This window comes from Felis catus, chromosome B3 (assembly GCF_018350175.1).
Source record: "Felis catus isolate Fca126 chromosome B3, F.catus_Fca126_mat1.0, whole genome shotgun sequence".
In the NCBI taxonomy this organism is placed as follows: domain Eukaryota; kingdom Metazoa; phylum Chordata; class Mammalia; order Carnivora; family Felidae; genus Felis; species Felis catus.
The window spans coordinates 76394670-76422311 of record NC_058373.1 but is presented as its reverse complement, the minus strand read 5'-3'; the positions used below and the strand labels follow the sequence as shown (position 1 = coordinate 76422311).

Sequence of the window (27642 nt, the reverse complement as noted above, 5' to 3'; positions counted from 1 at the left end):
CAAAATCTGACTAACATCTCAGCAAGTTTTTGTGTGTTTAGTGTTTTACATTTCAAATAAATAATTTCCCTGTAAATTATTTTTAAATTTATTATTATTTTATATTTATAAAAGTTAACACATAATAAAACAAAAAAAACCACAGACCTTTATATTTAAAAGATTTAGTGCAAATGCATTATTTAAAGTAAAAAGAAATTTTGGGGCGCCTGGGTGGCTCAGTCGGTTAAGCGTCCGACTTCAGCCAGGTCACGATCTCGCGGTCCGTGAGTTCGAGCCCCCCATCAGGCTCTGGGCTGATGGCTCAGAGCCTGGAGCCTGTTTCCGATTCTGTGTCTCCCTCTCTCTCTGCCCCTCCCCCGTTCATGCTCTGTCTCTCTCTGTCCCAAAAATAAATAAACGTTGAAAAAAAATTAAAAAAAAAAATAAAGTAAAAAGAAATTTCATTTGGAAAATTGTTAAGTTAATAAGTATCTACTTCTAAGAAAGAATTCTTGAAAGCTAATCAAAGAATTCTGAGGTATGCCTCTCTTCCTTAGTTGAAGAATTGTAAGAAAGCAGATAAAAATCATGGTATTAAAAGATTGTAAATGGTCAAAGGTAAGTTATACAATAAGGAAAATGAGAGGAATTTTTGTCAGTCTTTGTGGGGTGTATTTTGTGGAATAATTTTATCCATACTGCATTCCACAGAGTGTATTTACTCTTTACATAGACAATTTAAGGTCTTAATAAGTCAGCAGATTCCCACACTTTTACAAGATTATAACTTACCCTAAGGTTAACAAAGTGCTTTGACATTGCATCAATTTTATTTTTTTTCTTTAAAATAACTCCTTGAAAATGGCAGAACCAGTATCAAATTTAATATTCCTTCCTTAAGCTATGAAAATGATTTACCCAATTTCAATAATGGGGAGAAAGGCACAGCAGACATAACTGTTTATTCTTTGTGAGTATTTTAACATACACTACGTATTCAAAGTAGCTCTTGGGCAGTTAAAAATCCCTATTAGAATTTAAAAGTTCTGGTCAGGTTTCCTCACCAGTGTAAAAACAGAAAGTGAAGGGTAATTTGAGCAATCCCACAGGAAAAAATGGCACTTCAATTAGTATTAAGTGAGCTTATAAATCCTCAAAATACCCGTCATTTCAGTCATAGCTACTGGTTGTGGGATATTTAAAACTCTAATGAAAAAAATATTTTTAAAACACTCATTACCCCATCTAATTTGAACAATCAATACCTTTGCTGAAATTGGCTCTTAAGTTTAGTTTCCAAATTTGGGTAAGAAGTAATCATCATTATGCATATGATTTGGTATACAGGCAAAGACTTAAAACATGGTTCAATGTTTGTTTGTTTGTTTGTTTCTTCTAAAATGTGTTTAGTTTATTACAGACATAATATGTTACTAGTTTGGTAGAAATCTGATTACAAAATTTATATGATCTAAAGATGTTTTTGAAAAGCATCCAAAATGGAAACTCAAAGACACAAAATTGCTTTTCCACTCTGGGCAAGAGTTATTCACTGTAAAGCATGTATCAAACACTACATAGAGGTTAGCCAAAATGATATTCAGCATAACATAGTACATAAGAGCCTAGCTCTCCAGGGTAGAAGTAAAGTCTATTTGCTGTCATTAAAATGTTTCCTAAGACCCAATTGTAATTGGAAAAGAAACAAACATTAGGAACATGAGGAAGGGAGAAAACATATCTACAAACATAAACAAGGCATTGTTAATATCTCTTGACATTTGAAAACAACAAGATTTTTATAAGCAAATAGTTTTTTATTCTCATTAAATTGAAATATTGGCAAGTAATCTCAGAGAATTTTACTTGCTATGATCTTTAAAGCATTAAATTGAATATTATGATAAATATTCAAAATGCACTGTTTTTCAAATGGTAAAAAAAGGTCTCTGAACAAAAATAAGTCTATGGGTATACAGTTAATGGGGAAAAAAGGAAATGAATTATTCTCAAATTAAACTATGAAGCCTAGTTTATTTAAGCTTATTACTATTTCTGGTGTGTAATAAGCAACAGTAATCATCTTAATCATTTTTGGTGGGTGATTATATTCATTAAGAAGATAGAAAAAGAAAATGAATATTCTATAACCTAGATATATAAAAATCACTTTAAAATTATTTCCTAATGGCATGAATGTAATATAGTGACCATCTCTTATTATCATTGCCAACAAAGATAGTTCTGAAACATAATGTAGTTTCAAAAGTAATTTATATAACAATATGGAATTCTAAACAGTCTACAGTAAGTGCAGTAAAAACGAATTACAGATAGTGACCCTGAGTAAAGGATTATCATATACCAAATATTTTTAAGAGCTAACTCTAAAGGGAAAACATATTTTTTAACTCAGTGAGATTTCAACCATGCTTTTAAAAGGAGGAGGTGATTTTGAAGGAATTGCTTTATTTGTGATTCAGAACGCTTTTCCGTCTCAGTCTTTGGGTATTCAAGCTGGAAATTCTCAATGTAAAGTTTAGAAACACTCTTTGATTCATGAAAAATACATTTTTTACTTCTGAGGCTTAAGAGGATAACAGCATTTCAATCCAAAGACCTATGTTTACTGAACTAATTAGGAATTTTTTTTTAATTTTCATTTATTAAATATATTAAAATTATATGTCAAGTTGGTTACTACATAATATAAGAAAACATCTTTTATTATGTTAATAAAACAGAAAAGCCATACCATAGAAATGTACATGAAAAGAATGATCCAACTTTATTTTTCTTGCTGTCAGTTTTCTCTGACTTCTCTGTGTGAAAAATGATGTGAACATTCACTAGGGAAAATTGCATATACATGAACAATATGAAGTATGGGCCTGGCATATTGAGAGAAACAGCCACTCCACACCAAGGGCGAGAAGACCTGAAGATGATCTTCTGGATACATGCAACAAAGCTGAAGATAACAATGCTACTTTGCATTTGCATTTTACCCCACAGAGTGCCACTATCTCATTATACTCCGTTAAAGTAGCAGAATTCATTTAAATTCAACAATACGAAAATTTAAAACATATATCCCACATTGTAGATTTTCTAAAGTATCAAACAAAAAAATTCTACTTTCAAAATCTATCCCCTAAGTTGGATTCCTTCAAACGTACGTACTGCTATTAATTTTACACTGGTTTTAGAAAAACCTTTATAGGAAAACCTTCAAACAAGAAACGAACGAAATTTTCTTTTGTTTATAATATGGCTTGACTTGAGTAATATTGAACTTAAAATATCAGAGGGACAAAATTAACATTTAGGGATGCTTTGCCTCTTGTCTTAGTATAAAGATCAAAGAGAATATCTGAAAAATAAACATAAATAATCCCATATTGCACACCCTTCCCCCCGACATTTAAGCCTAGAATGGGTTGTATACTGATGAAATTCAAGGGGTAATAGGTAAGCTTGTTTTACTTTTATCATTCCAAAATTTTGAACAAAGAATATTTTTCTTGACCTCTTCACAAATTTCATTTCTAAATTGATAAAGTTATTTCAGGTTCTACATATTTGGAATTTTTGTGTCCTGGCTTTCAGCATAACCGAGAAAGATAATAATAAAAGCTAAGAGAAAACTGATTTTACCACTTTTATCTTTTATAAAATGTCATAAATTTTATGTTGTTCGACTTTGAAATAAAAAGGAAAAACAAAAATTACTTTGTATACATTCTTAATGTGAATATCAGCTAATTTAAAAAACACTGATTCCTATAAATACCCTTACATTGTAGTGTACAGTATCACTCAAGAATAATTTTCTTTGTATTTCTCTTAAAGACAAAAAAAACTAATTTTAAATATAAATATATTTACCTAAAGTTCTGACAACATGTATGCTGAATACCTGACAATTAAGGCCAAATCTATGAGCGTCCATTAACTTTTAGTGTGCATGAAGAATATGACACATTATTCAACAACTTTGGCAATAATAATATTTAAATGTGCATTGTATTAATATTTTAACCTGTTTGGTACCTACTTAGATTAGCAGCTCTCAAACATAATCCCGAATCTGAGAAGGTAAGTTAAAGTGTGCTTGGATTACACTCTTTATGTCCTAAACCACTGTTCATTACAGAGGCCTGACTTTCAAGCAATATCCACCATTGACATAATAAAATTTTAAAAGGCCAATTGATGTTATATGTTCCACATAGCTCAATTGAGAAATTAAGACGTAGAAAGTGGGAAACGGGCTGTGTAGCACCCACTGTACAATCTTTTAGTATATCTCTTTAAGACTTTTTCCTTTTTGCATTAAACAAGCTCACATTTGGGGGCATTGCAGCTGGCTCAGAGACATATGATTGGTTGAAACCCGGCTGTACCCTTTTTTTCCTACTTTGGTCTTAAATGTTTTTCTTGCTGAATGATATGGTAAAGCATGGTAGGATAAAGTTTCCTGGTTAAATTTATTTAATTTTTTTTTTTAATTTTTTTTTCAACTTTTATTTATTTTTGGGACAGAGGGAGAGAGAGCATGAACGGGGGAGGGGCAGACGGAGAGGGAGACAGAATCCGAAACAGGCTCCAGGCTCCGAGCCATCAGCCCAGAGCCTGACGCGGGGCTCAAACTCACAGACCGCGAGATCGTGACCTGGCTGAAGTCGGACGCCCAACCGACTGCGCCACCCAGGCGCCCCTCCTGGTTAAATTTAAAGCAACTGACTGCTAATCAAATTTATACTTAAAAGCTTTCTACAAGCTCTTATTTTGGGGGAGGAGACACTGGAGTTAGCTTATTGCTAGTAGCTTGTACAATGACTATATAAAATTAAATAATGCCACAAAATACAAAACTGCCCTGTGTAGACATGGTTCAAAGTCCACATTATGCCCAAACACACATGGAGGCTCTCTTCCTAAGCATGCAGATGATCAAATCTCTTATAAAACTATGTGCATATAATTGTGATATTCATGTTCATATATTTCTCAACAACGTCATCATTCCTTAGATGTGAAAATAAACATGAGAAATGACTGAGTCAAACACTACTTGATGGCAGCATCAAACCAACACACATCTATGATGGTAAGTTTTTACACTAATGTTATTAAAACACACGGGTCATCAAAGCCCAACACTGAAAATCTCCGACCAGACCACACAATTATGATTCTATAAATTATGTAGGCAGCCAAATGAGATTCACAAAAAATCAACCCTAAGGAAACATAAAATCACCTACACCCATGTATTATTCCCTAAGCTACCTTCAAGCCACAATCCAACATAACAATTAAGTATCAAGTTGAAATCCTCATACCTAATAAAAATGAACATATATTTAGTTCGTGAAACATGGACCTACATATTTTTTTATATTAAATACTATCTTCCAACTTTGAAAAAAACTTGGGGTTCAAGAAATATCCCTTAGTTCCCCGAAAAGGAACCTGAGAAATTTCAAGAAGATAAGAAGTTGCATTTTAAAAGTCTCATATATTTACAATCCTTTCAAAAAAAAAAAAGATAGATACAAAACTAAATAAGATAAAAATTGGCACCAAATAAGATTCTTTTTTTTTCCTTTAGCATATAGTCTCTTGTTAAAAACAAGGAGAAGGTTAGAGGAAATTAATGATAATAAAAGCAGTAGTAATTTTGTCACACAAAAATATAGGGCATTTACATTTGTTGAGTAAGAGTCTCCCCATTGCCACATATGGAAGTCCATTATTCACTCAAGAATTTATTGAGTGTCTATGTGCCTCTTTATAAGGCACAACAGATTTTAGGTGGAACAAGACAGATAAGGTACCTGCCTAATAGAGCTAACATTCCAGTGGGGAAGGAACAAAAGTAAACCATGAAGTTAATAAAACACAGTAAAGGAAGAGAAAATCACATGGGAGAGCGGTAGAAAGGGGTAACTTTAGACAAAGGAGTTAGAGAAGCCCAGTTAAAGAAGGCAAGACCTCTTTTATGAGGTCTGTCTTATGAGTTAGAAAAGGCCAGAGGAAGTTAAATCATTCCCTATCTTTAAATGAACACAGAAATTCATAGCAGAGACTGGTTATATTATCTATGATTTTCATTCTTTAATTCAATAAACTTTATGTGCCTGCCATATGCTTGGAATTGGGATAAGTCTTGGTTTATTAAAATGAAAAAGAAATAAATCTTGTCCTGACTTTGGAGGAAACATAAAAGGAGACCAAAGATTAGAGTACATTATAACACTTGATATAATAAAAGTTTCTGATAGGTTCATTACAAAACACATAGGAAGACACAAAAGGAAATGACACCAGTAGGTGGAGAAGTGACCAGGTAAAGTAGGCTTTATTTTATTTTATTTTGGTTTATTTTATTTTATTTTATTATTTTATTTTATTTTATTTGTTGCAGATTACTTAGTGATCACATAGGAAAACACGTGACAGAATTATGACTGGAAATCAGGTTTTCTGTTCCTCAGCCAAGTTCCTCAGCTAAGCTTGCTTCTTAGTAATCCATTCCACATCCATAAATCTAATTGGGGAAAAGTTCATGTTGATATAAAGCTTCTATAAAAAGGAGCTGTTTTTAGCACTCATTAAGGCATATTACAATCCAGAAATGACTGAAAAAGAATCTGAAAAGAAAAATTTAATGTTCTTATGTTCAGAGAACATAATTGAAAAAGAAAATTTTCCTGTACATTAATATATAAGCTACTGCATTAAGATATTTCCACAATAAGACTTACAGTGATACAAACTGAGCTGTACTCTGTTCTGATATTCTTTAGATATTAATGAATATTATTATCTAGGTACACTTTGGGAAGATTAATTGCATTTTCCAAAGCTAGACAGAGTGGGGAGTAGGAGTGGCTTTTACACATGGATGCAGATAGTAACAATTTAAATCATCTATGTTTTCAAAAAGAAATATCCCACTTTCAAAAGCCAACAATACTATCAAGTATCAGTCACAAGACTGTAAAGAAACACAGAGGCAGGGCTCATATCTTGTGAGAATGTGCAGTAGGCAGAGGCCTTTGGGTATGAATTAAAGAATCAGTGGTCCACTGATCCAAAATACCTTTTTTTCCTTATTCTCTGCCATAGCCTTCCATATAACACATTCTTGAGTAGGTTAAAATGCCATCAAAGGTCTCTGTTAACAAAGTAAGTTTACTGGAAAAGGTGTTTTAAGTCATTTAATCATTATGGGAATTAATTTATTCTATTGACCCTCACGAAGGCAGAGAAATGAATAAATAGAATCTGAAGACGAATTTAAACAAGAGAAGGGACCAAGAAGTAAATAAGCACACTACTGCCAAAACAAAGATCGTGCGGAAGTTTACACAATGTTGGGGCAGGCAATATCTGATTGGGGATGTGTGAGGATGAATGCCACCAGAGAAATAGCAGTGAAAGAAACATTGGAGAAGCAGCAGTACCGTACACCTTCTTCATAGGATGCCTACTCATGTACTTCTTGAGTGCTCTATTCTTAACTTCATTTCCTTCTTTCAAATCCTTCCCTCATCTGCTCTTCTCCCACTCTCTCTACTTTCTGTTTACCATATTTCTGTTCTATCTCTTTTCATTCTCTCCAATCAAGAATGTTGCCAGTGAAAAGATCCAACCCCAAGTGTGTGCTCTGTATCAGAACTCAGCTTAACGTGATGCCTGGCAAAGAGGAGGATAATGCTGGTGGTCAGAACCTAGGTAAAAATGAAATCACCTGTGATGAATGTTCTCCTCGTTTCTCAGTAATATATCTGGCCTCATACAAGAGGCCTTCACAGTTGGGAGGGAGAAAGAAACTGTTAATCAATGACTATATAATTTATTGTCCATGCCGGGCCACAAGTCAAACGGTGAGCTATGAATAATTAGCAGTGTTATAAAGCACATAACCTGGGTTTCCCTGCAAACTGGAACATCCATTACATGGTCACACTAGCCAGTGGCCACCAAGAATCAGCTTTGAGTCACACTTATGGGTGACAAAAGAGACAACCACTCTCATCACCAAAGCGAAGGCCTGAAATATAAAACAGAACACTCAGACAAAACGTTCACCTTCTCTTTATTGTGGTAACAACAGTTTGCCTTTCTGAAACAGTGTTTCATAACAGAATAAAGATTTGAACAAGTAAATCTTAAAAACACCAGGTGAAATCTATCTACTTCATCAGAGCATCTCCAAATGTGGAAGCTGTCGCATTCTGGGTTTTTTAGATGGTGTTTATTGTTTTGATAAATAAGTCCTAAATGAAGGAACACCCTTCCAGCATACATTTGGCTTAAGTGACAGTGAATATTCATATTTGGGAATAGAAGGAATTTACATCAAAATTCTACCATGTTCCATTTTCCTGCATTCCTATTGTCTTTGGAACAATTGATGAGGGAAAACCCAATCAAAAATATATTCCTACCCCACTGAGTGAGTGTGATGGTGAGACATGCCTAAGGAATTTAATCACAGTGAGAAGCCTGCACACAGCTTCTAGAATCTAGACTACATTTTCAGCACATGTGGGACCAAGGGCTCCAGTTGCCTTCTTGAACTACCTCATGTCCAGCAGTGGTGCACCCAGTCTCTCTTCTAGCACTTACCTGTGGAACATCTTGTGAGTAAACAGCCTTTCTTGTTTTGTCCTACTGCCCTCACCCACACTTATTTATTTTGTCTTTCAATAACATATGGTGTTTTTTTAAAAAAAAAAAACTCATCAGCATAGAAATTTCCTAAGAGATTCTTCATCAAAATTGGCTAATATTCAGGATTAAAAGTCCTAGTTAGGAAAGGTAAACAGACTGAGCTTGCAGAAGAGATGGTTGGCAATAACTTGGTAACTTTAGAAGGCCAAGGCAGGTGAGTTACTAAGCAATTGTGTTATATTTCTCTTAGAATGGAACAAATTGGAATAGTATTAAATTTTAAAAAGAAGCTACCTGGTCAAGGAAATAGATTCACTGTCAGAAATACACAGTACTATATTTTATCATAAATGACTTCTTGTGGAATATTTTAAGAAAATAGCAGTCATATTTTCATCTGAGTTATCCTAAGGACACATTTTCCATGGCAGAAAAATAGTGTAGTGGCTTTCTAAATTTTATTCTCAAGTAGATATTCTGGCACCCTAATAAGTTTTCGAAGTCTCCTCATACTGAATTTAACACAAAATTAACAAATTAAAGTATCTACAAGAAGTCACTTCAAACAAGTTTTCTTCTAGAGGATTATTTCCAACCATCGGTCTATAAGTCAACAAAATCTAGTGAGCAAATACATGTAGCAATATATCTCCTTAAAGACAGCATTCATGTCTCTGCTGAGTCTTGCACGTAATTAGTATTCTATTAACATTTAATGAATAAAGTGTTGAGAAGTGCAAAGATGTATCTAGAAGGGAGAAAACAGAATATTCATCATAGGAGAGATTAGAATCCACTGTGCATTTTATCATCTTGGACTAAGTTTATACACATGAGGATATTTTACAGTTGACATTTCTTGCCAGCTTACACCTCTTATAATAATTCATTTGTATTCACAACAAATCCTCTACTTAAAGCACAAATAATCCTGGAATCAGGTTTATTTGTTTATGATTGTGGTTTCCTACAGAAATCAGAGTTAAAAGAGGTTTTTTAGTTTTCTAATTGTATCATCTTAAAAATTCTTGGCAAACACCATGGAAAAATTCAGGCTCATTATTCTAGTATTGCTAATAAGTTCAGTATACTCTTTCTCTGTCCCATCAAGGTTTTCCTGGTCCTTAAATTATCATTCTTTTATTAAGGAATTCTTTTTAGTTAGGAAAGTAATGTAATGATATGATCCATAAAATTTTAGAGTTAGAAAAGAACCTTTTTTTTTTTAATTTTTTTTTTCTTCAACGTTTATTTATTTTTGGGACAGAGAGAGACAGAGCATGAACGGGCGAGGGGCAGAGAGAGAGGGAGACACAGAATTGGAAACAGGCTCCAGGCTCTGAGCCATCAGCCCAGAGCCCGACGCGGGGCTCGAACTCACGGACCGCGAGATCGTGACCTGGCTGAAGTCGGACGCTTAACCAACTGCGCCACCCAGGCGCCCCAGAAAAGAACCTTTTAAAACATATTATTTAAAGAACATATGTCAAAGGAGCCAATGACTTTGCAGATGAGGAAACTGATAACAGGTTGAGATAAAATAATTTACCCAAGGTTACATGGCTTGTTCTAGAAGTAGACAAATGGCAGATGTCCTTTAGAATGGGGGCTGATACATATTCTGGGGGTTCTTCCTACCATACTACTTTGTCCACACTTGACTTTCAATATCCATTATGTGGCTTGGCTCACAGAACTAAGAAAAAACTTCAGAACAGCCCCATCTTAAATGTTACTGGAAGTCATCTACGTTTTGATTTATCTTAAAATGAGAGATAATATATACAATTAACGGCCTTTCAGAGATATTACTAAAATAAGTGAAGAAGGATTAGAAACATTTAATCCGTGCTAGTTGTAATGAGGCCAGGGAGACAAAACAACAGCCAACCCAATGTTGTGTAATATACTATATTATATTTTTAACATACTATATTTCTCTTTACATTGTGTTTAGGAAGATAACATTTCCTTGAAACTGATAGTAACAGAGCCAAAGAAGCCAAGCAGCAATTGAGCTGTTGCTATAAACATTCAAAGAATGGCCAAGATGTGCACAACACAGATTTTCAAAACAGTGAATAGGCTGCTTTTGAATGTGCTTTTCCATGAACTCCAAGGCACTGACATTGTGAGTAGTAACTACAGGTACCTGTTTGACCTATGCACAAAAAAAAGATCAGATTCGGGTATTTGTAGGGAACTCTTTAGCATTTAAATCTAACTTACTGGTTGAGCAAATGTGATTGATTTCTTGTCAGCCTAATGAAGTATAAGCTTTCATTTTCCTTATTCATTAGCGTATGTAAACTCCTGCCAAGGACCACTTATAGGCTTTACTTTGCTAACACATGAAACTAAGAGGTCTCCTGATGCTTTTTTGCTTCCCAAGAGAGATTCCATTTCTTGGTATTATAGTTCATTACCTCTTCAATCATACTGTCTTGTCTAAAATTCATGGTACACATTGCAGGATCCAAGTTTTGGTGCAGACTTCATATATATGTGTGTATATAAATACACACACACAGACACATACACACACACACACATATCTACTCCATATACCTATATATGTATGTGTATGGAATCATACATAAAAATTGTTTGCCGGGGAATCATACATAAAAATTCTGTGTTCAAACTCCTTTTACAGTAATTGAATTTCAAACCAAAGTCTAGATTTTACATAAATCTTCACTCCCTGCCTCCTTAAAATTACAAGTCCCTTGATAACAAGTTTCTTCCCTCAAAATCTTAATTCCTGAATCTCCTCAATCTTATTTAGAATTAAATTATAATTAAACCTACTAGAATGCCCTGAATGATTTTTTTCTTTTTCTTCATCAGTTGAATCCCTTAGATCCTGAATTTAATTATTAAGTAATTTTATTCTTACAAACATGAGTAACTGACTATGTGTTGTAGGAACTATTTTTTTTTTTTTTGTCATCTCGTAAATAAAGAAAAGAAATGCAAACCTCAATGTGGATAACAACTAACTTATCTGGTTGTTTGGAAATCTTTGGTTGCCACAGTATTTCAATCAATAGGAAACTCCCTCTTCTCACTATATACACATTATCAGGATTACACATCTCAGACAAGAAGTAGAAGCTCAAAGAGAATGGAGTGCCTGGGTGTCTCAATGGTTTAAGGGTCTGACTTCAGCTCAGGTCATGATCTCACAGTTCGTGAGTTCCATCCCCATTTCAGGCTCTGTGCTGACAGCTCAGAGCCTGGACCTGCTTCAGGTTCTGTGTCTCCCTCTCTCTCTGCCCCTCCCCTGCTCATGCTCTGTCTGTCTCTCTCTCAAAAATAAATAAACATTAAAAAAAAAAAAGAAGATGAAGCTTACAGAGCAGCAGCACTTATTATGAGTTAATCCTCTCCCAACCTTGAGCCTCTCAGTTTTGTCTGGTTGAGATCTATTACAAAAAATGAAATGTATAAGAAAATGTATTTTTTTAATCCCCTTTCTCAGCACACTGGATTTCTTATTCACAATACATCATGAATATATTAACACCATCCCAAAAGAAGCTAAAAGATGCTTCACAAAATAAGACTTTGATAGTGTAATCAAATTAATATCATATACTTTCTTCTCATGCATTAAAGACCTGGGACCAATGCCCTGTGGACCTTGGGATCTTTTTATGAGGAAATATAGATATATTTTTCTAGGGCTAAGTAGAAACTCATGGAAGAGTATATATTCTGATAATTACAATCTATGATTACAATCTAGAAAAAAATAGGTTAAGAATCTGATAGAAAAACATGACTGATAAATCCTAATGATTAAGGGACCCTAACGATAGTTACAGTATGTATGAGACCTTATGAGGTAAATCATACAAAAAGCAATTACACGTCCCTTTGAAATGACCTTTTACGTCACCAACTTTTGAGCCTCCTCAGGTAGGATACATTTTCTCATTCGTATTTCACAATCCCAGAAATAACACTGGTCCTTACATAAAGCCAGTGCTTAAATTACTAAATTGAACAATCGAATGAATGAATGAATAAATGAATGAATGAATGAGTGAATGAATGAATGAATGAATGAATAAAACTTACTGAGGTTTTAAAAAAGAATAAAAGAATTTCACAGAATCTAGCCAGATGGCTAATTGGTCTGACAGCAGCAGCAGTAATTTTGTTCTACGGCCAAGAGCATGGAGGATAAAACAAAAAGAACAAGTATGTTTAGAAATAAAAGAGATGGAAACCTGAAAACACAAGTTTAAAGGCATTTAAGCCAACTATATCATCTCAAAAGAGAAATTATACATTCAGACTCACACTAACTTCATGAGAATCTTCCAGGGTGGGGGAGGAAACAGATCCAGGTTTCAGAATTCATGCTGGGATAACACAACCCGAACACAAACTACAATGGGACAACAGACTTTTTCCCCCAGCCCTCTATGTGGCTTGTAAAAAGCAAGTCACCCAAAATGAGAAAGTAATTTGTTTGAAAATAAAGTTTAACTGCAGTTCTAAACTCCAGTTAGTGGTTGTACTTGATTATATAACCTTTCAGGAAAGTAAATTGTATTGTTTTCAAAATGTTTAGCATTCTCCAAGCAACATAATAAACAATGAGTAAAAAAAAAAAAAATAGATGTTGACAAGTAAATGTTAAATCTTACACCATGTAACATCTCAATAATTGTACATTTTGATGGGAGCAGCAGTAAACACAGTCCATCTGTCACATTCTGCTTAATCTATTCACAGAATGGAAGCCTCTGTGAAAACCCACTTTCCTCTCAAAGCTGTCACAGGGAAATTGGGCATATATTCTTGCTCCAACTCAGCCACTGACCACATGACAGTCATCAAGTTATTTAACTTCTCTGGGCTTTAAATGCTGGCCTTTATAAAATGAGAGTCTAAATGATTTCTAAGATGCCTTCCAGCTCTAGACAGTATTTTATGTTTTAATCATAGAAATTAACTAAAGGCCATAATGCTTACCTACAGATTTATATAGAATTACCAAAAATGACCAGCCTTTTCTCTTCATTTTAGATTTTACCATGTACATTTGTCATTAATTCATCTGTAGTCCACATTTACCATTGAGCCATTCACATCTCTTTCTGGCTTTCCAGGCTTAGATGAAGTAGACTATCATTTGTCTATTTTACCCTTAAATTTCCCCCTCCTTCCTTGATTCCAAGCCTAGTTTCCCCAGGGGAAGTAAAAAGAGTTGGAATATACTGAATTCCTACTAGCAAACTTTTATTAACTTTGCCCTAATATTTATCAGGGCTTCTGCCTATAGGGCCATTGTTGCTTTTAGTAATAGCATGTCCCAGAGATATAAACAATTGAGAATTTCTATGAGAGAGGCTATACCTGTTATAATTCTGCTTCATGATATTGACTTCAAAGTGGTGAGCATTATCATCGTCATAGATACCATCATCACAGCCATCACTGTGATCATTACTCTCTTCAAATCCCACTTTATCTCAATGATGTCTAAGAAGATATTGTGCAGTTTAGGCAAAAGCCAGGGATCTTTTGTAACATCATTCCTTTCTTGGGAACCAACTGCCCTCTGAAAACAAGTGGGAAATTGAATGATCATTTGCCTTTGGTTTTGGCATGTGACAACTCTTAAGCTGCTATGATACAAATGTAAAAAAATGTCCTCATCTCTGGGCACCTGGGTGCCTCAATCAGTTAAGTGTCCGACTCTTGATTTTGGCTTAGGTCATGACCTTGTGGTTTGTGAGTTAAGAGCCCTGTGACAGGCTCTGTGCTGACAGTGAGGAGCCTGGTTGGGGTTCTATCTCTCTCTTCCTCTTTCTCTGCCCTTCCCCACCCCCTCCACAAAATAAATAAATAAACTTTAAAAGAAATGACCTCATCTCAAACAAGTCAGGTCACATTATCTCACTCGTAAGTCTTAACCCAGAAGTTTTCTTAAGTATCTGACTATGACAGTATACAACAGTTCTCTTTCCATTAAGGAAAGAGCAACAAGAAATGGGATTGATCTATGTTAAGTTTCATATAAGTGCTTCCTAATTTTAAAGTGTTAGGCAGGGGTGCCTGGATGGCTCCATCGGTTGAGTGGCTGACTCTTGATTTCAGCTCAGGTCATGATCTTTTAAGGTCATGAGATCGTGCCCCATGTTGGGCTCCACTTTGGGCATGGAGCCTGCTTAAGTTTATCTCTCTCGTTCTCCCTCTGCCCCTCTCTCTCTCTCTCTAAAATAAAAAATAAAATAAAATGTTAGGCAAATTAAGAAAAAGAATGGAAAGAAGGTTATTGACACATCATTCTCCTCCTCTCTGTTTTAACTGTACTAACTGTATTTTAGAACAGGACTACCGTTGGGAACACACCAAATGTAAACTTCACCTGATTCAGAAATTCACCAAGGCGAACCTTTTTTGGTTGAGTTTTTACAAAACCATCTCAAAAACCGTCTTTGGAATGCACACCAGAAGCTGCTGATCTAGCTCTCGCTCATTTCACCAAGGCCTCCATTCTTGGAGATGTGACTGCCTGGGTGACATGATCGAAGGGGCTCCATGGAAACCAGCTGCTCAAATGATCTCTTAGCTCCTACTGATGTATGAGTGGTATTGTATACAGTTTCACTTCTTTAACAAGATTTTTATCCTTATAAAAATACAGTGAAATACGGAGAGAAAATATAATACAAGGCTTAACAAATTGAAAGCGGACAGTAATGCATCCTCCTTTTTTAGTTTTTTTAACCTCCCAATGGTGAACAATTCCAGAAGATATCAGTTATTTAATCCCTAGTGTATATGTTGCCCAACTGGACGGCAAAATTCTTAAGAATAGATAGCATGTCTCATTAATTGTACCAACCCCTAACCCTTTCTCCTTCTAATTCTCCTTTCCTCCACTAACCAAGAAGTGTGCCTGACATATATTAGGTACTCTACAAATGTATACAATTGAATCAAATTAAGTGGAATTTGGTTTTTGTTTCTTTTCAGCCCTGATTTTCACTTACTACCTCAATAAGAAAGAATGTGAAATAGTCTAAGACTTGCTTTGAAGATTAATAATTAAAGAAGTAATCTGATATACCTTGTTATTGCTGGCCAACCCAGGTACTAACTCTAAAATTTCTTCTGTGGCTAGTGAGAATTCTCTTCTTTACTCAATTATTAGTTTTCCCTATGGCATAATCTATTCTGAGAAATTTTGAGTACTTTACCACCAAGTTTTCTTGGTCACTGCTTTTAGGATTTCACTGATAGAACAGTATCAGTCAGACTGTATATCTTCACAGATGCCCTGTAAAAATAAAATAGCATATCCCCAATTTCACATGTTACTGGCTGGCAAATATAAATTTCCTTTGACACAGGTTTAGATATTATTTCTCTCAAGAGAAAAGCACTAGTAAAGAATATCAAACAGTATAGTTTTTAAATATATATATATGTATATATATATATATATATATATATAGCCATAAATTTGTCACTCCCTTTAGCAAAAAGGGGGGCATATTTTCAAGGTAATATTACTGGAATCTGGCAAGACTCAATATCAAAAGGAGAGCCCACTTCTTTGACTTTCCCAGTCATACCTTTTTAATTTATGTCTTTTATTTTTAGCATCCATTTCCATAATCCCCACTTAACATTGATCTGAGATATCTGATCCTTTTTTTTTTTTCATATAATAAAGACTTAAAATAACCACCCTCACTCTTGCTGATAGAGTGAGGTTCTCACTAATTGGGCTCACCTAAACTTTTAACAATCTACTTGGAGGAAATTTAATTGATAATTAAGAGCAATTCAGATCATCACCCCAAAGGACTTAAAAAATACATGAAAAGCATATGGCTCTTTGCTTGGATTAAAAGAAAGGCAAAAAGAGAAAAATTTTAAAAAAAACTTAAGTACACAATTAGGTAGAAAGACAATCTTGATTACTTAAATCAAAGCTTACTGTGTTACTGAGATGAATGAAATCTATTACATGAAGGCTCTTTCATGGTTAAATTAGCTTTTACACACTAATATTGATCATGCCACCTGCAGAAACATTGCATGTAATTATTATTATCTATCCCAACTCTTAGTGCAAATACCACAGACTGTTCCCCCTTAGGGGAAGGCCAATTAGACCTGCCTTGCTTTCCAAGAGTAAATATACAACACAAAACCAGGCACTTCAGCAGATAAATGATCCTTGTCTTTCATATACTACACTCCTAAAAGGGACTTTTAACACAGTATCAATTTCTTGTTCCCTAAGGAATCTCTTTATAAGCTTAATGCATTCTGAAACTCACAAATTACATGTCAAATATTATGTGTGTGTATTTATATTCATTTTTCTTGAAAGAGGGTCTGAAGCTTTCACCAGATTCTCCAAGGGGCTGATGACCACAGATGTTGAAGAATCACTTCCGTCTGTGAACATGCACCAGTAGTGGGCCAGAAGAGCTGCGCATCTGCATCCTGTTGGCCAGAACTCAGTGGGAAGTCCTTCTCCCTAAACTGTTGCTCCTCTGACTTCACAAATTGCAGAATTTTTACAATCAGCAGATCCAAAATGGCGTCTAAGATTCTGAATTTCTAACAAGCTCCCAGGGAATACTGATGCTGTTGGTCTGTGGACTACACTTTGAGTAGCAAAGTGTATCACATAAACCCTTAATCAGTCATAGGCTCATCAAAAGCAAACACTTACTGGGCATCTATTTCTGCTTTATAGTGCTGGGTGCTATAGGAGTAGAGAAGACATATAATCTTTGCATGAAAATCGTTACAGTCTAAGTGCAAATTTTAGCTACACGAACATAAATCAGCAATTTATATCAGATTGTAGATAATTAAGCAAAGAATTTTGTGGTATAAATTGTATGTTCTTAGGGGGTTAAATTAAAGGAAAGAAAAGCATAACTTCTAGACAGAAGAATTAATGGGGGAGAGGTAGAATTTGATCTTCAACTTGAGGATACATAGAACTTAGGGTCAGGAAAAGAAAGACCATTCAAAGAATACCACATAACCTAGATCTTAGCACCAGAAGTGATCTGAGAGAGTGTGGAGAGTAACCTAATTACAGTTAGTTTGGGGATAGGGTAGAAGAGAAAGATAGCCAATAAGAAAAACTAAAGTGTTTAGGACTAACTGTAATTATGAACATTATTTCTCACATAAAAAGTTGAGCCACACTGCACAGTATCTAGTTAGTTTTTAACAGATCAGTTCATGTGGAAAATAATAAGGCAGTTTTGCAATTTTATGCATGTGATAGCCATGGCACATTTGAAAGACCAAGGATAAAGCATTAACAATGAAATCATGAAGGGGTGGTTACATTTCTGTTGTTAAGTGCGGTAACTGGCTCCATTGCTTTGCTTTATTTTACTCACACTATTTTCTAAAATGTTTCACAAACATGTAAGAGAAGTAAATTAGTCATGCAACATTAAATTGCCCAGAACTTTGCACTCAAAGAGTTAAAAATAACTTGAAGGGGGATTTACGAAAATTTTCATGAGAATAGTTTGCATTCATAACTTTCCTAAAGTAAGTGAGTGTGGTATAGGGAGTGGGCAGATCTTCGTTCTAAGCTTGCTGTTCCACTCACAGACTCATATTTCTCTAAGCTATAAGATAAACAAACTGAATAGGTGATCCCTGAGATATAATAAAAATCTAAAACCATGAGATGATGTCACTTAATGGTGTTTTCTAATATTTTAAAGCATTATTGATGGGTTGATCATACCAGAAACATACACCAGAGGGTCTGCTGAGTAAGCAAGGTAAAATTTCTATTTTTTCATCTCTACAATGTAGCCAAGGAGAATATCCATGATGAAAAGATTGCAAGCAGAGTTTCCAGACATGGTGAGCTCTCTGCTTCCACTTGAAAGGAGAAAAATACATCAGGTCATGAGTAGACTTTGGATAAATGCCTGATTGCTCTCATAGGAAATCCAAATCCTACAAGGTTCTTGGTCATCTTGCTCACTGTGCTTGGTTGTATATACACAGGTTTACATTAGGTCTAAATATGACCTTCCTGTCTGTGTGTGTTTGAGTGTATCCTCTGCATAAAACTAGTAACCAGAAATATCTCTCACAACATACCTCACATAGAGCAAGCTTTCCCAAGTAGCTCTCCTTAAACACAAGCTCATCATCACCAATGATGACCCATCAGTTGGTAAGGATCTGTGGGGATGAGAAGTCGTACATATTTAGGTGGGATTTTAAAAGATATGTTTAGCAGCACAAGGCTTTTTTTGTTTCTCACTGGTGGGCCTAGAAAACCAGAAGATTTTCTAAGGGAGAAACCCAAAATTCATAGGGATGTATCCAAGTGTGGGGAAGTCCTAGACACCGAAATTAAAGTCATTCACTTCCATTTTGCCAGCCTCAGATTTTCATCTATCCCTGAATGGAAGGTATGAAAATAATCAAGAGTTTTTGCACAGATGTGAAGAATAAGCACAAAGAAATATGCGGCTAAGGAACACAGGACTGGCAAGCATCTAGTTCTGCAGCCTGTAGGAAGAAGAATTTTTTTTTTAAATCAGAATCTCTGTTGTGCTATTAATTAACCTTTGTTAGGGTTGGCGCTGTACTCCTTTGGGTTCAGGAGAAAGGAATGTACGCATGGGTGGCTTGTGCTTTGTAATCTGTTTACTGTTTTTACTGCTATTTCAAAGAACACCATGCAAAACGGAACTATAAAAATCAAGATCCAAGGGGGTGGATCTGTTGCCCTGAGATTTTGCCCAGCACTGTCCAGCACCTGGCCACAAGCCGGTTGACGTCAGCTGTAATATTTGACCTCACTAGGAGGCTGGCCAGTGAAAAAACTGTCAGATAAGCTCCAGAATTTACTAAGAATTTGGTCAGAGAGGTGATCTCTGGGCAAGAGCTATTTCTCCTCTTCCTCTGCATCCCACAGAGATGATCTGAGCCCAGAGCCTGCTTTGATGTCAGTAAGAACTTGGCAACCTGATCAGTTTCATGGGGAGCAGAATAAGACAAGCAAGAAGCATAGAGAGGAGCCCCTGCCAACTATGAAAATTTCTAAAATGTAACTGAAACACACACAGATGCAATACAGAGCACTCACACGTTTTGCAGATGAGAAATGAGATCAATATAATATCAGTATCTTTGCCTCTCCCGATGCACAGGCTCCATCAGAAACTACAGCAGAATACAGGTTGGAAATGAATCCATTGTGCTTCACCAAAAGAAGAGAAAATAATTTTGACTTCCAGTAGGCAGGGTGAAGGAGGAGTAAGAAAAAGAGATGTTGTAAACCTATTAGGAATGTAGTGCTTGCCTTCATTCTTGTTTAATATTTCTTAAAGCTATAAAATTGTATTACATTAATGAAATACACGGGCCAAGTTATAACTGCAGCTAATGTGGTTACCTCTCACTCTGCGAGAAAGCATTCGGTAAAACTGCTGACCCATCACACGCCACTGAGCCCAGCTTTTCATGACCCAGGGTAGTTTAGGAGCACAGTACACGTCTCAAGGTGACTGCGGCCCCACCGTGCACAGAGACTTCTTCAATTGCACAGGAGTAGCCCAGCCTCAGGCTTCAATATTAATGTAGCCAGTCCTTGTTTAGACCCAGCCCCGCAAACACTGATTTATTAACAGAAATTAAGAATATTCATTTTGTGCCTCTTCCTTTCAGCTGGTTCCCCCTTCTCCCTACATCCACCTCAAAAGACACAGCCACTTCTCTGGTGCAGTGAAAAGAAGAAATCATCGCAAACATAAGCTGACAAGGAGGCAAGGGAAAAACTGTAGAGGGTCTTCAGTATCAGACAAATATATGTAAACTCTACCCTGGAGAAAGTGATTTTGGACTGCAAGAAGTGGAAAGTGGCATTTTAGAAAGATTACCAAGGAATCTGCATGGAAGACTGATTCAAAAGGAGGAGGGATAGAGAGAGACCAGTTTTGAAGCAATTATCCTAGATGGATAGGTGAGGTGATGAACATCCGCAGGAGGTAAAAGCAGTGAGAATGGAAAATGAGGTCAGAATTCAAAGGATGTTCTGTGAAGGCTTACTGATGATAGTAGCAGCTAACACAAGTGTGGCACTTACTACACTTCTAAGGATTTTATGCCTGCTACGCAGATTTAATTCTTTTGTCTCTATGAGGTGAATACTGCTAAGAGGAAAGAGAGGTACAAAGGACTTAAGAAACCTGCTACCATCACACAGGGAGTTAGCAATAGAGCTAAGAGGTGAACCCAGGCAATCAGAGTCCACAGTCCTTGCTCTTAACCACTGTAGTACATATATACTATACTGCCCTTCGTGGTAAACAGTCATCCCCATGTGATCTTGTAAGCTTTATATGGTGGCATGAATAGGCATTATCTAGTCTTTCACAGAGAACAGAGTGGAGAAGAACAATCTTTATCTTTATCCTTACAATCATAAAGCACATGACTCCCAGTTAGCGTATCAGTCCCCTTGGGGAAATTCAGCCCAGGTGCTGGCAGAGCACACACTTCTTGACTTCCTCATTTAATGGAGAAGCCAATGCTTGAGGAGAATTGCTGATTTTCCAGAAGAGCTAGCTCCTTCTCCGGGGTTGAGAAATACCACTTCAAAGACACTTTTCTTGACTGCACCCCTGCAGGTGATAGAGAGGAAATATCCACAAAGGCGAGTTAAACATTTTATTTACTTGTGATGTGGCAGATTCCATAGAACCAGGATCAAATCATAATAGTTTACCATACGGAATCCATTTCTATTCTTGCCCAATACCTGAATCCTAAAAGTACTGCTATGAACTTGATTTATTAACTTTCACTATGTTTTTCATACAAAAAAATAAAGAAACATAAAACAAAATCCCCTCTTTTTAAAAAATGTTTATTTATTTTTGAGAGAGAGACAGAGCACAAGCAGGGGAGGGGGCAGAGAGAGAGGAGACACAGAATCCAAAGCAGGTTCCAGGCTCTGAGCTGTCAGCACAGAGTTTGACGTGGGGCTCAAACTCATGCAGCGTGAAATTGTGACCTGAGCTAAAAGTTGGACACTTACCCAAGTGAGCCATCCAGGCGCCCCAATCCCTTCTCTCTTTTGATAAACAATTCTGGTCCGTTGCTGTTTGCCGAGTATCCGCTTAAGCTTGTAAGAAGGGCCGAAGAACTTGGGAATGAAATCACCAAAAACCCAAATTCGTTCACTTTGGATATTCCATGATATTGGTGGGTTCAAAATATATCCCATTTTTGTCTTAACCTGGTTGGGATTTACTTGCAACCCAGAGTACTAATTAATTCAGACTTTACTAACTTACATCTCTGTCTTCACCTGGCCCAGATTTGTAAGCAGATAATCTTACTCACATCATTTAGGTCAACAAGAACCAGGAGCCCCAGAGCATCCTTGGGCCAAAAGCTTCATCTATAGGGCAAAAGTTCAGGACCTGAAAACAGAGCAGTTAAGAGTCAGCCCTCACACAGTGAAGTTACTGATGGGTGTGTCCTAAGAGCAGAACAGAGTTCATTACAAAGGAAATGAAGTCATTCTTGGTTAATGAAGAGACACATCAGGAACATGAAAGTTGTCCAGCTTTGGGACTTGTGAAAAGCCAAGGGGCACTAACAAGTAGGGAAAGAGTGGTTTAGGTTTATTACAGCTCAAAGCACATTTGCACAGTCTCTGCCCTCAAGGAGTATTTAACCCAGTTGAATTGGGGTAGAAAGGAATTTTTAAGAGTTATCTAGCCCTTCCCCCCAGACTGCAGACAGAGCTACTTATTCCATTCTGTAGAGAAACCCTTTTTATCTTAGCACTGAGTAAGATCACTTCCACAGAGGAAAGTTGAAAATGGCACATACGTGTGTATGTGTAAATGTACATAAAGGTACTTAAATATGAATACCCCTCACTTCTTCCAGAATGCATTTAAGTGGTTCACAAGGATATGTAAAATATAAGCATGATGATGTCATATTTATCCTCTTAAGAGTCTGGAGTTGAACGACCTGGCTTTATATCCCAGCTCTACACTGACCTTGGACCTTAGAAAGTGACTTACTCTCTCTCTCCATCAGTTTCCTCATCAGTATAATGAAAATAATAATAGTTTTTATTATTAACAAGTAGTGCTTGTACTAGTACTTATTATGGTAGCTGTGATGTAGAGTTTTCCTGATTTTAATTAAGATAACCCATATAAGGCATTTATGACAGTGGTTGGTACCTAGACTCTGCCCTTCCCTCCACATGTTTTTTGTTGTTGTTTTTACTACTGATAGCCTATCATTAAAAAAAAAAAGTTTATTTACTTATTTTGAGAGAGACAGAAAGAGAGAAAGAGAAAGAGAGAAGGAGAACGCAAGCAGGGAAGGGTCAGAGAGAGGGAGAGAGAATCTTAAGCAGGCTCCATACTCAGCACAGAGCCCAACATGGGGCTCAGTCTCATGAACCATGAGATCATGACCTGAGGTGAAATCAAGAGGTGGATGCTTAACCTACTGAGTCACCCAGGAGTTCCCTGAGAGCCTATCTTTAAAGAAATGTCAATTCTTCCTCTAATGGTGAGAAGAAATGCTAAAATGTGTGGGCTGTTTGCTCCCTTATGTTTAAAAAAGGGAATAATGATTAGTGCTAGAATTTTATAAGAAGTAAAGTAGTGAGAGATTTTAGTCTACATCCTTGCATATAGTAAGTACACAATAAATGAAAGTTGTTATTACTATAAATATTATTATTGTCATTAATATTATAAAATGTACAATTTAAAAGCAAGGGTAAGAAATAAAGAATGATATGGATAGAGATATGAAAATAATCTGGGAAATTTGCTGAAATGTATTTAGTGTCTGCACATGGGTATACCATGCAATTAGATGTAGGTTTTTTAGTTGTCACCATAAAATGGGATTTACACAATCACAGTTGTTTATTCAACAAATAGTAATCACTACATAAGGTGGAACCTCCCTGGTTACTAAGACTTGGGAGTCATATCTCTCATGGACCCTCATAAAGAGTAGACTATATAGAGCAGAAAACAATTACCTTGACAGCATTCTCGTCATGGGCATTACTGTGAGACCAATTTCTTATGCATTGTGATATCACCACGGCAAAGTATAATTTAGCAAAATAATTCTATAGGGGCAGAGGGTGTTGGAAACTGTCCATGCTTCAAGTACCTACCTCATTTCAACCTACTTGATCCCAAGGAAACTGGATAATCTGGAAAAACTTCTTCATAATAAACTTCACATTCTTCAAGCAATCCTTCCTAAGTAGTGTCTCTCTCAACGAACTTTTGATTACTATTGAACAGTAAGACTAAATAGGCAGAGAGATAGTGAAAGACCGAGCAAAGCAGTAGATTACATTCTATTATGAAAGACATCATATAGTTAGTTTCCCTCATCAATTAATTCTAATACTCAACAACTCATTAGGAGGAAAGTCTAATTTGAATTCCTTTAAAAGAGGGTGAGCTTGGGGTGCCTGGGTGGTTCAATCAGTTAAGCGTCCGATTTCAAGTCAGGTCATGATCTTGCAGTCTGTGAGTTCAAGCCCCGTGTCAGGCTCTATGCTGACAGTTCAGAGCCTGGAGACTGCTTCGGATTCTGTGTCTTTCTCTCTCTCTCTCTCTCTCTCTGCCTCCACCCTGCTTGTGTTCTCCTCTCTCTCTCTCTCTCAAAAATAAAAAAAAAACACATTAAAAAAAATAAAAGTGTGTAAGCTCATTGCATACTACTCTATCCTCTGAGAAGATAGAGAGCATCTGGTCCATATTACATGTAGAATGACATATTATGTACTTGAAGATAACTCAAAGTTTCCTTCTGGTCATTTTGATACATATGGTGACCATAAGTTACTGTTGCTTGGATGGATCCAATGAGCTGTGACTTATCATAAATACTTATACTTTAAAAGATGAACTCTTTCTATTAAATATGATTCACATAGATTGAGGCAAAATATTTGCGCAGTTATCCTGATAGTAAAGGCAAAAGCACACACACTCCCTCCTAGATAAAATAATGAACACTTTATCCAAGCATAGGGATTGCATCTGAAAAGCAAAGCTCTAAAGAGTTGTAGCAAATACATATCTGTAAGAAGAGCTAGAAATAATTCTTCTTAAGCAAACATTATAACTGAGCATGTTAAACTCTGTTAAGCTTAGTTCAAGCTTGCTTAACAGTATTTACCTTGGGGCTGGATGTATTAAATTCTGAGATGCAATTCAAGTCAACAACTCAAATTCTCAAAGATCATGCTTAAAATTGAGGTTCTCTTTTCATAATGTAGTTTTTTCAAATTATTTTTGATTGTCTTGCCAATTTCTAATAACCACCAGCTGAAAATGTGATGAACTTTAGGTGTTCACAGCTGAAAAGGAAAAAAGTGTGATCTCAATATGCCTATCAATTTGCTATGTGATAAGGCAAGATTGGGTGGATCTTTTCAATTTTTGAAAACTGAGTCTAACTTCCAAGAGACCATTTGAGGCACTGTTTAATAAGCTTTTACCTGTCAGACGTAAGTGCAGGGGGCAAATTGCTATTTTGGGTTGATCCCATGCAGTGACAGTAGGGAACATTCTTTACATGTACCTCGCTGACCATAAGAGCTTGTTTGTGTAGACGTCCTAATCTTCTTTCCGAAGCAGAGCAGAAGGCAGCAAAGGTTCAGCTTCAAAATGAAGAAAGGCATAAACAGAAAAGAAGTCTCCAATGTTTTACCTACAGGAAACAAAATCATTTTTGCTTCCACATGGAAGGGGATAATTCTGATGTTTTCTCATGCTCATTCCCGCTCTGCCAAGTGTTCCAGAATATATAGAATTCATTTCCAGCACAAACTCAGGGAGAAAGGATTGGAGATGCTACCCTAGAAGCCAGTTTTGTTTGCCTGCTTTGGAGACGGGGACACAGTTATTGGGTATAGATATTTTGAGGGAGCTATGTAGAAAAGTGTTTTGTTTGTTTGTTTTTGTATTTTTATTTTTTTTCTTTTGCATTTGTGTGTGGTTGTCGTACAAATCACTTAGCAGATCATAAAAACCCTTCTTTGGTAAACGAACCTTTTGGCTTTTATTAAAATCCCAGTTCTTTATAGGTATTTGTGACTTGAATTGGGCAAGGTATAAACGTGGAATATACAAGCAGGACCTGGCACAAAGAGTCACAAGTATTCTTTCTACTAACATTCGAAATTATAATAATGTCATTCTTAAGGTTTTGTCCAATTCCATTTCTATCTATATTTTTTCTTCCCTGGAATTATAATGATAGAAAATTAGGAAAAATGAACATATATTTTTTCTCTAAGTATCTATAAGAGACTATGTAAAAGTCTACCTTATTTTCCAAGAAAAAGGGGTAAATACAGAAAGAGAAAACAGGAATTTCCAGTATCATTTTAATCAGAAATAGTTAATTTTATCAAGTAAGTGAATTCTACTCAATTTTGGGAAATGGCCAATAGGTGAGTATGAAGAAATTAGATCTGGTCAGACAGTCTGAATCTAAGAGCAATAAATTTTGTGCTAATGAGTATTTAATAAATATTTCCCCTTCCGGTTACCTATTGCTGCTTAACAAACCATCCATATACTTAGCAACTTAAGAAAACAATATTTTATCGTTTCTCACAATTCTGAGGGAAGGATGGGCATTTTTTCTGCTGCTGTCAGTCATATGGCTGTGGTCATTTGGCAGCTTGACTGGGGCTAGAGGGTCCAAGATGGCCTCTCTCACAAGCCTGGCAGTTGGTGCTGACTGTTGGCTGGGACATGTCATTTGGCCTCCAAGTGGCCTCTCATTCTCCAGTGGGCAAAACTGGTCTTCTTCACAGTCTGGTATAGGTTTTGGACTCTAAGATAGTAAGAGAGGAAGCAGTAGGGCCTATCAAGATCTGGGCTCCAGAATTTGCATTTCATCATTTCTGACACTTTCTGATCAACGAAAATAACAGATTTGGTTCAGGGTTGGTAAATCGATTCCACCTCTTTTTTAATGTCTTAACCCCCTATCCTATTTCATCTTTCTTTCCACCTCCCTCCCTCCCATCTTGATAGAAGGGGCAACAAAAAGCCTACAAAGAGTACGATTCATTAAGGGTCATTATTCTAACAACCTATCAAATTTCTGAATTCTTTATTTGATCAAAATAAAATGCATATTATAAAACATGTTTTTTGTAAGAGTGCTGCTTTCTGATTCCATAGTATGGCCATCAGTAGTTATTCTGTCTGCACATTACTTGGCACTTAACAGAAGCTCGAGGAATTTTCTTTGAATACATGAAAGAAATAGCAATATATAATACTATTATAAATACAAAAAGTGGAGTCAGATACACACTTGAAAAGCAGTTTTTAAAACATTCATGAGGAGTTTGAGTTAGACTTCTATGAGACTTCTGAGTTCCCTTCTTGAGTTCCTTGCCCTTTGATACTTGATACTGAATGAATGTTTGTTCTCCATAAAATAAAGCAATGGATTCAAGACTTTTCTCTGAATGTAAAGAACCATTTTAAGACAAGATCTTTGATTCCCATTGATTTATGATGATTAATCCATGTGAGGTTAACACACTCTCTTTCTTTAAAAAAAAAAGGTTGGGGCGCCTGGGTGGCTCAGTTAAGCGGCCGACTTCAGCTCAGGTCATGATCTCGCAGTCCATGAGTTTGAGCCCCGTGTTGGGCTCTGTGCTGACAGCTCGGAGCCTGGAGCCTGTTTCAGATTCTGTGTCTCCCTCTCCTTTAGATATCTTAGAGATATCTAAATGGATATATATATATATATATGTGTGTGTGTGTGTGTGTGTGTGTGTGTGTGTGTGTGTGTGTGTTGGCTACCCAGCATCTGAGCACTCTTCTGATTTTTAAGACCTCCCAGTGAAATCTGATAACAGGAAGTCGGATAGTCTCTATCGCAGCTAAAATATGT

At 36.2% G+C, this 27642-nt stretch overlaps 1 long non-coding RNA gene across 1 annotated transcript; it reads right to left on the bottom strand.

Annotated features, from left to right (window-relative positions):
- Positions 1-22003: 22003 nt before the first annotated feature.
- On the bottom strand, positions 22004-26505 carry LOC123386339. The gene is made up of 5 exons (XR_006600121.1): positions 26344-26505; positions 25303-25431; positions 24898-25078; positions 23879-24016; positions 22004-22136 (listed from the first exon to the last, which is right to left on the bottom strand). It is a non-coding gene; the product is annotated as an uncharacterized LOC123386339 (long non-coding RNA).
- Between the last annotated feature and the right edge of the window lie 1137 nt (positions 26506-27642).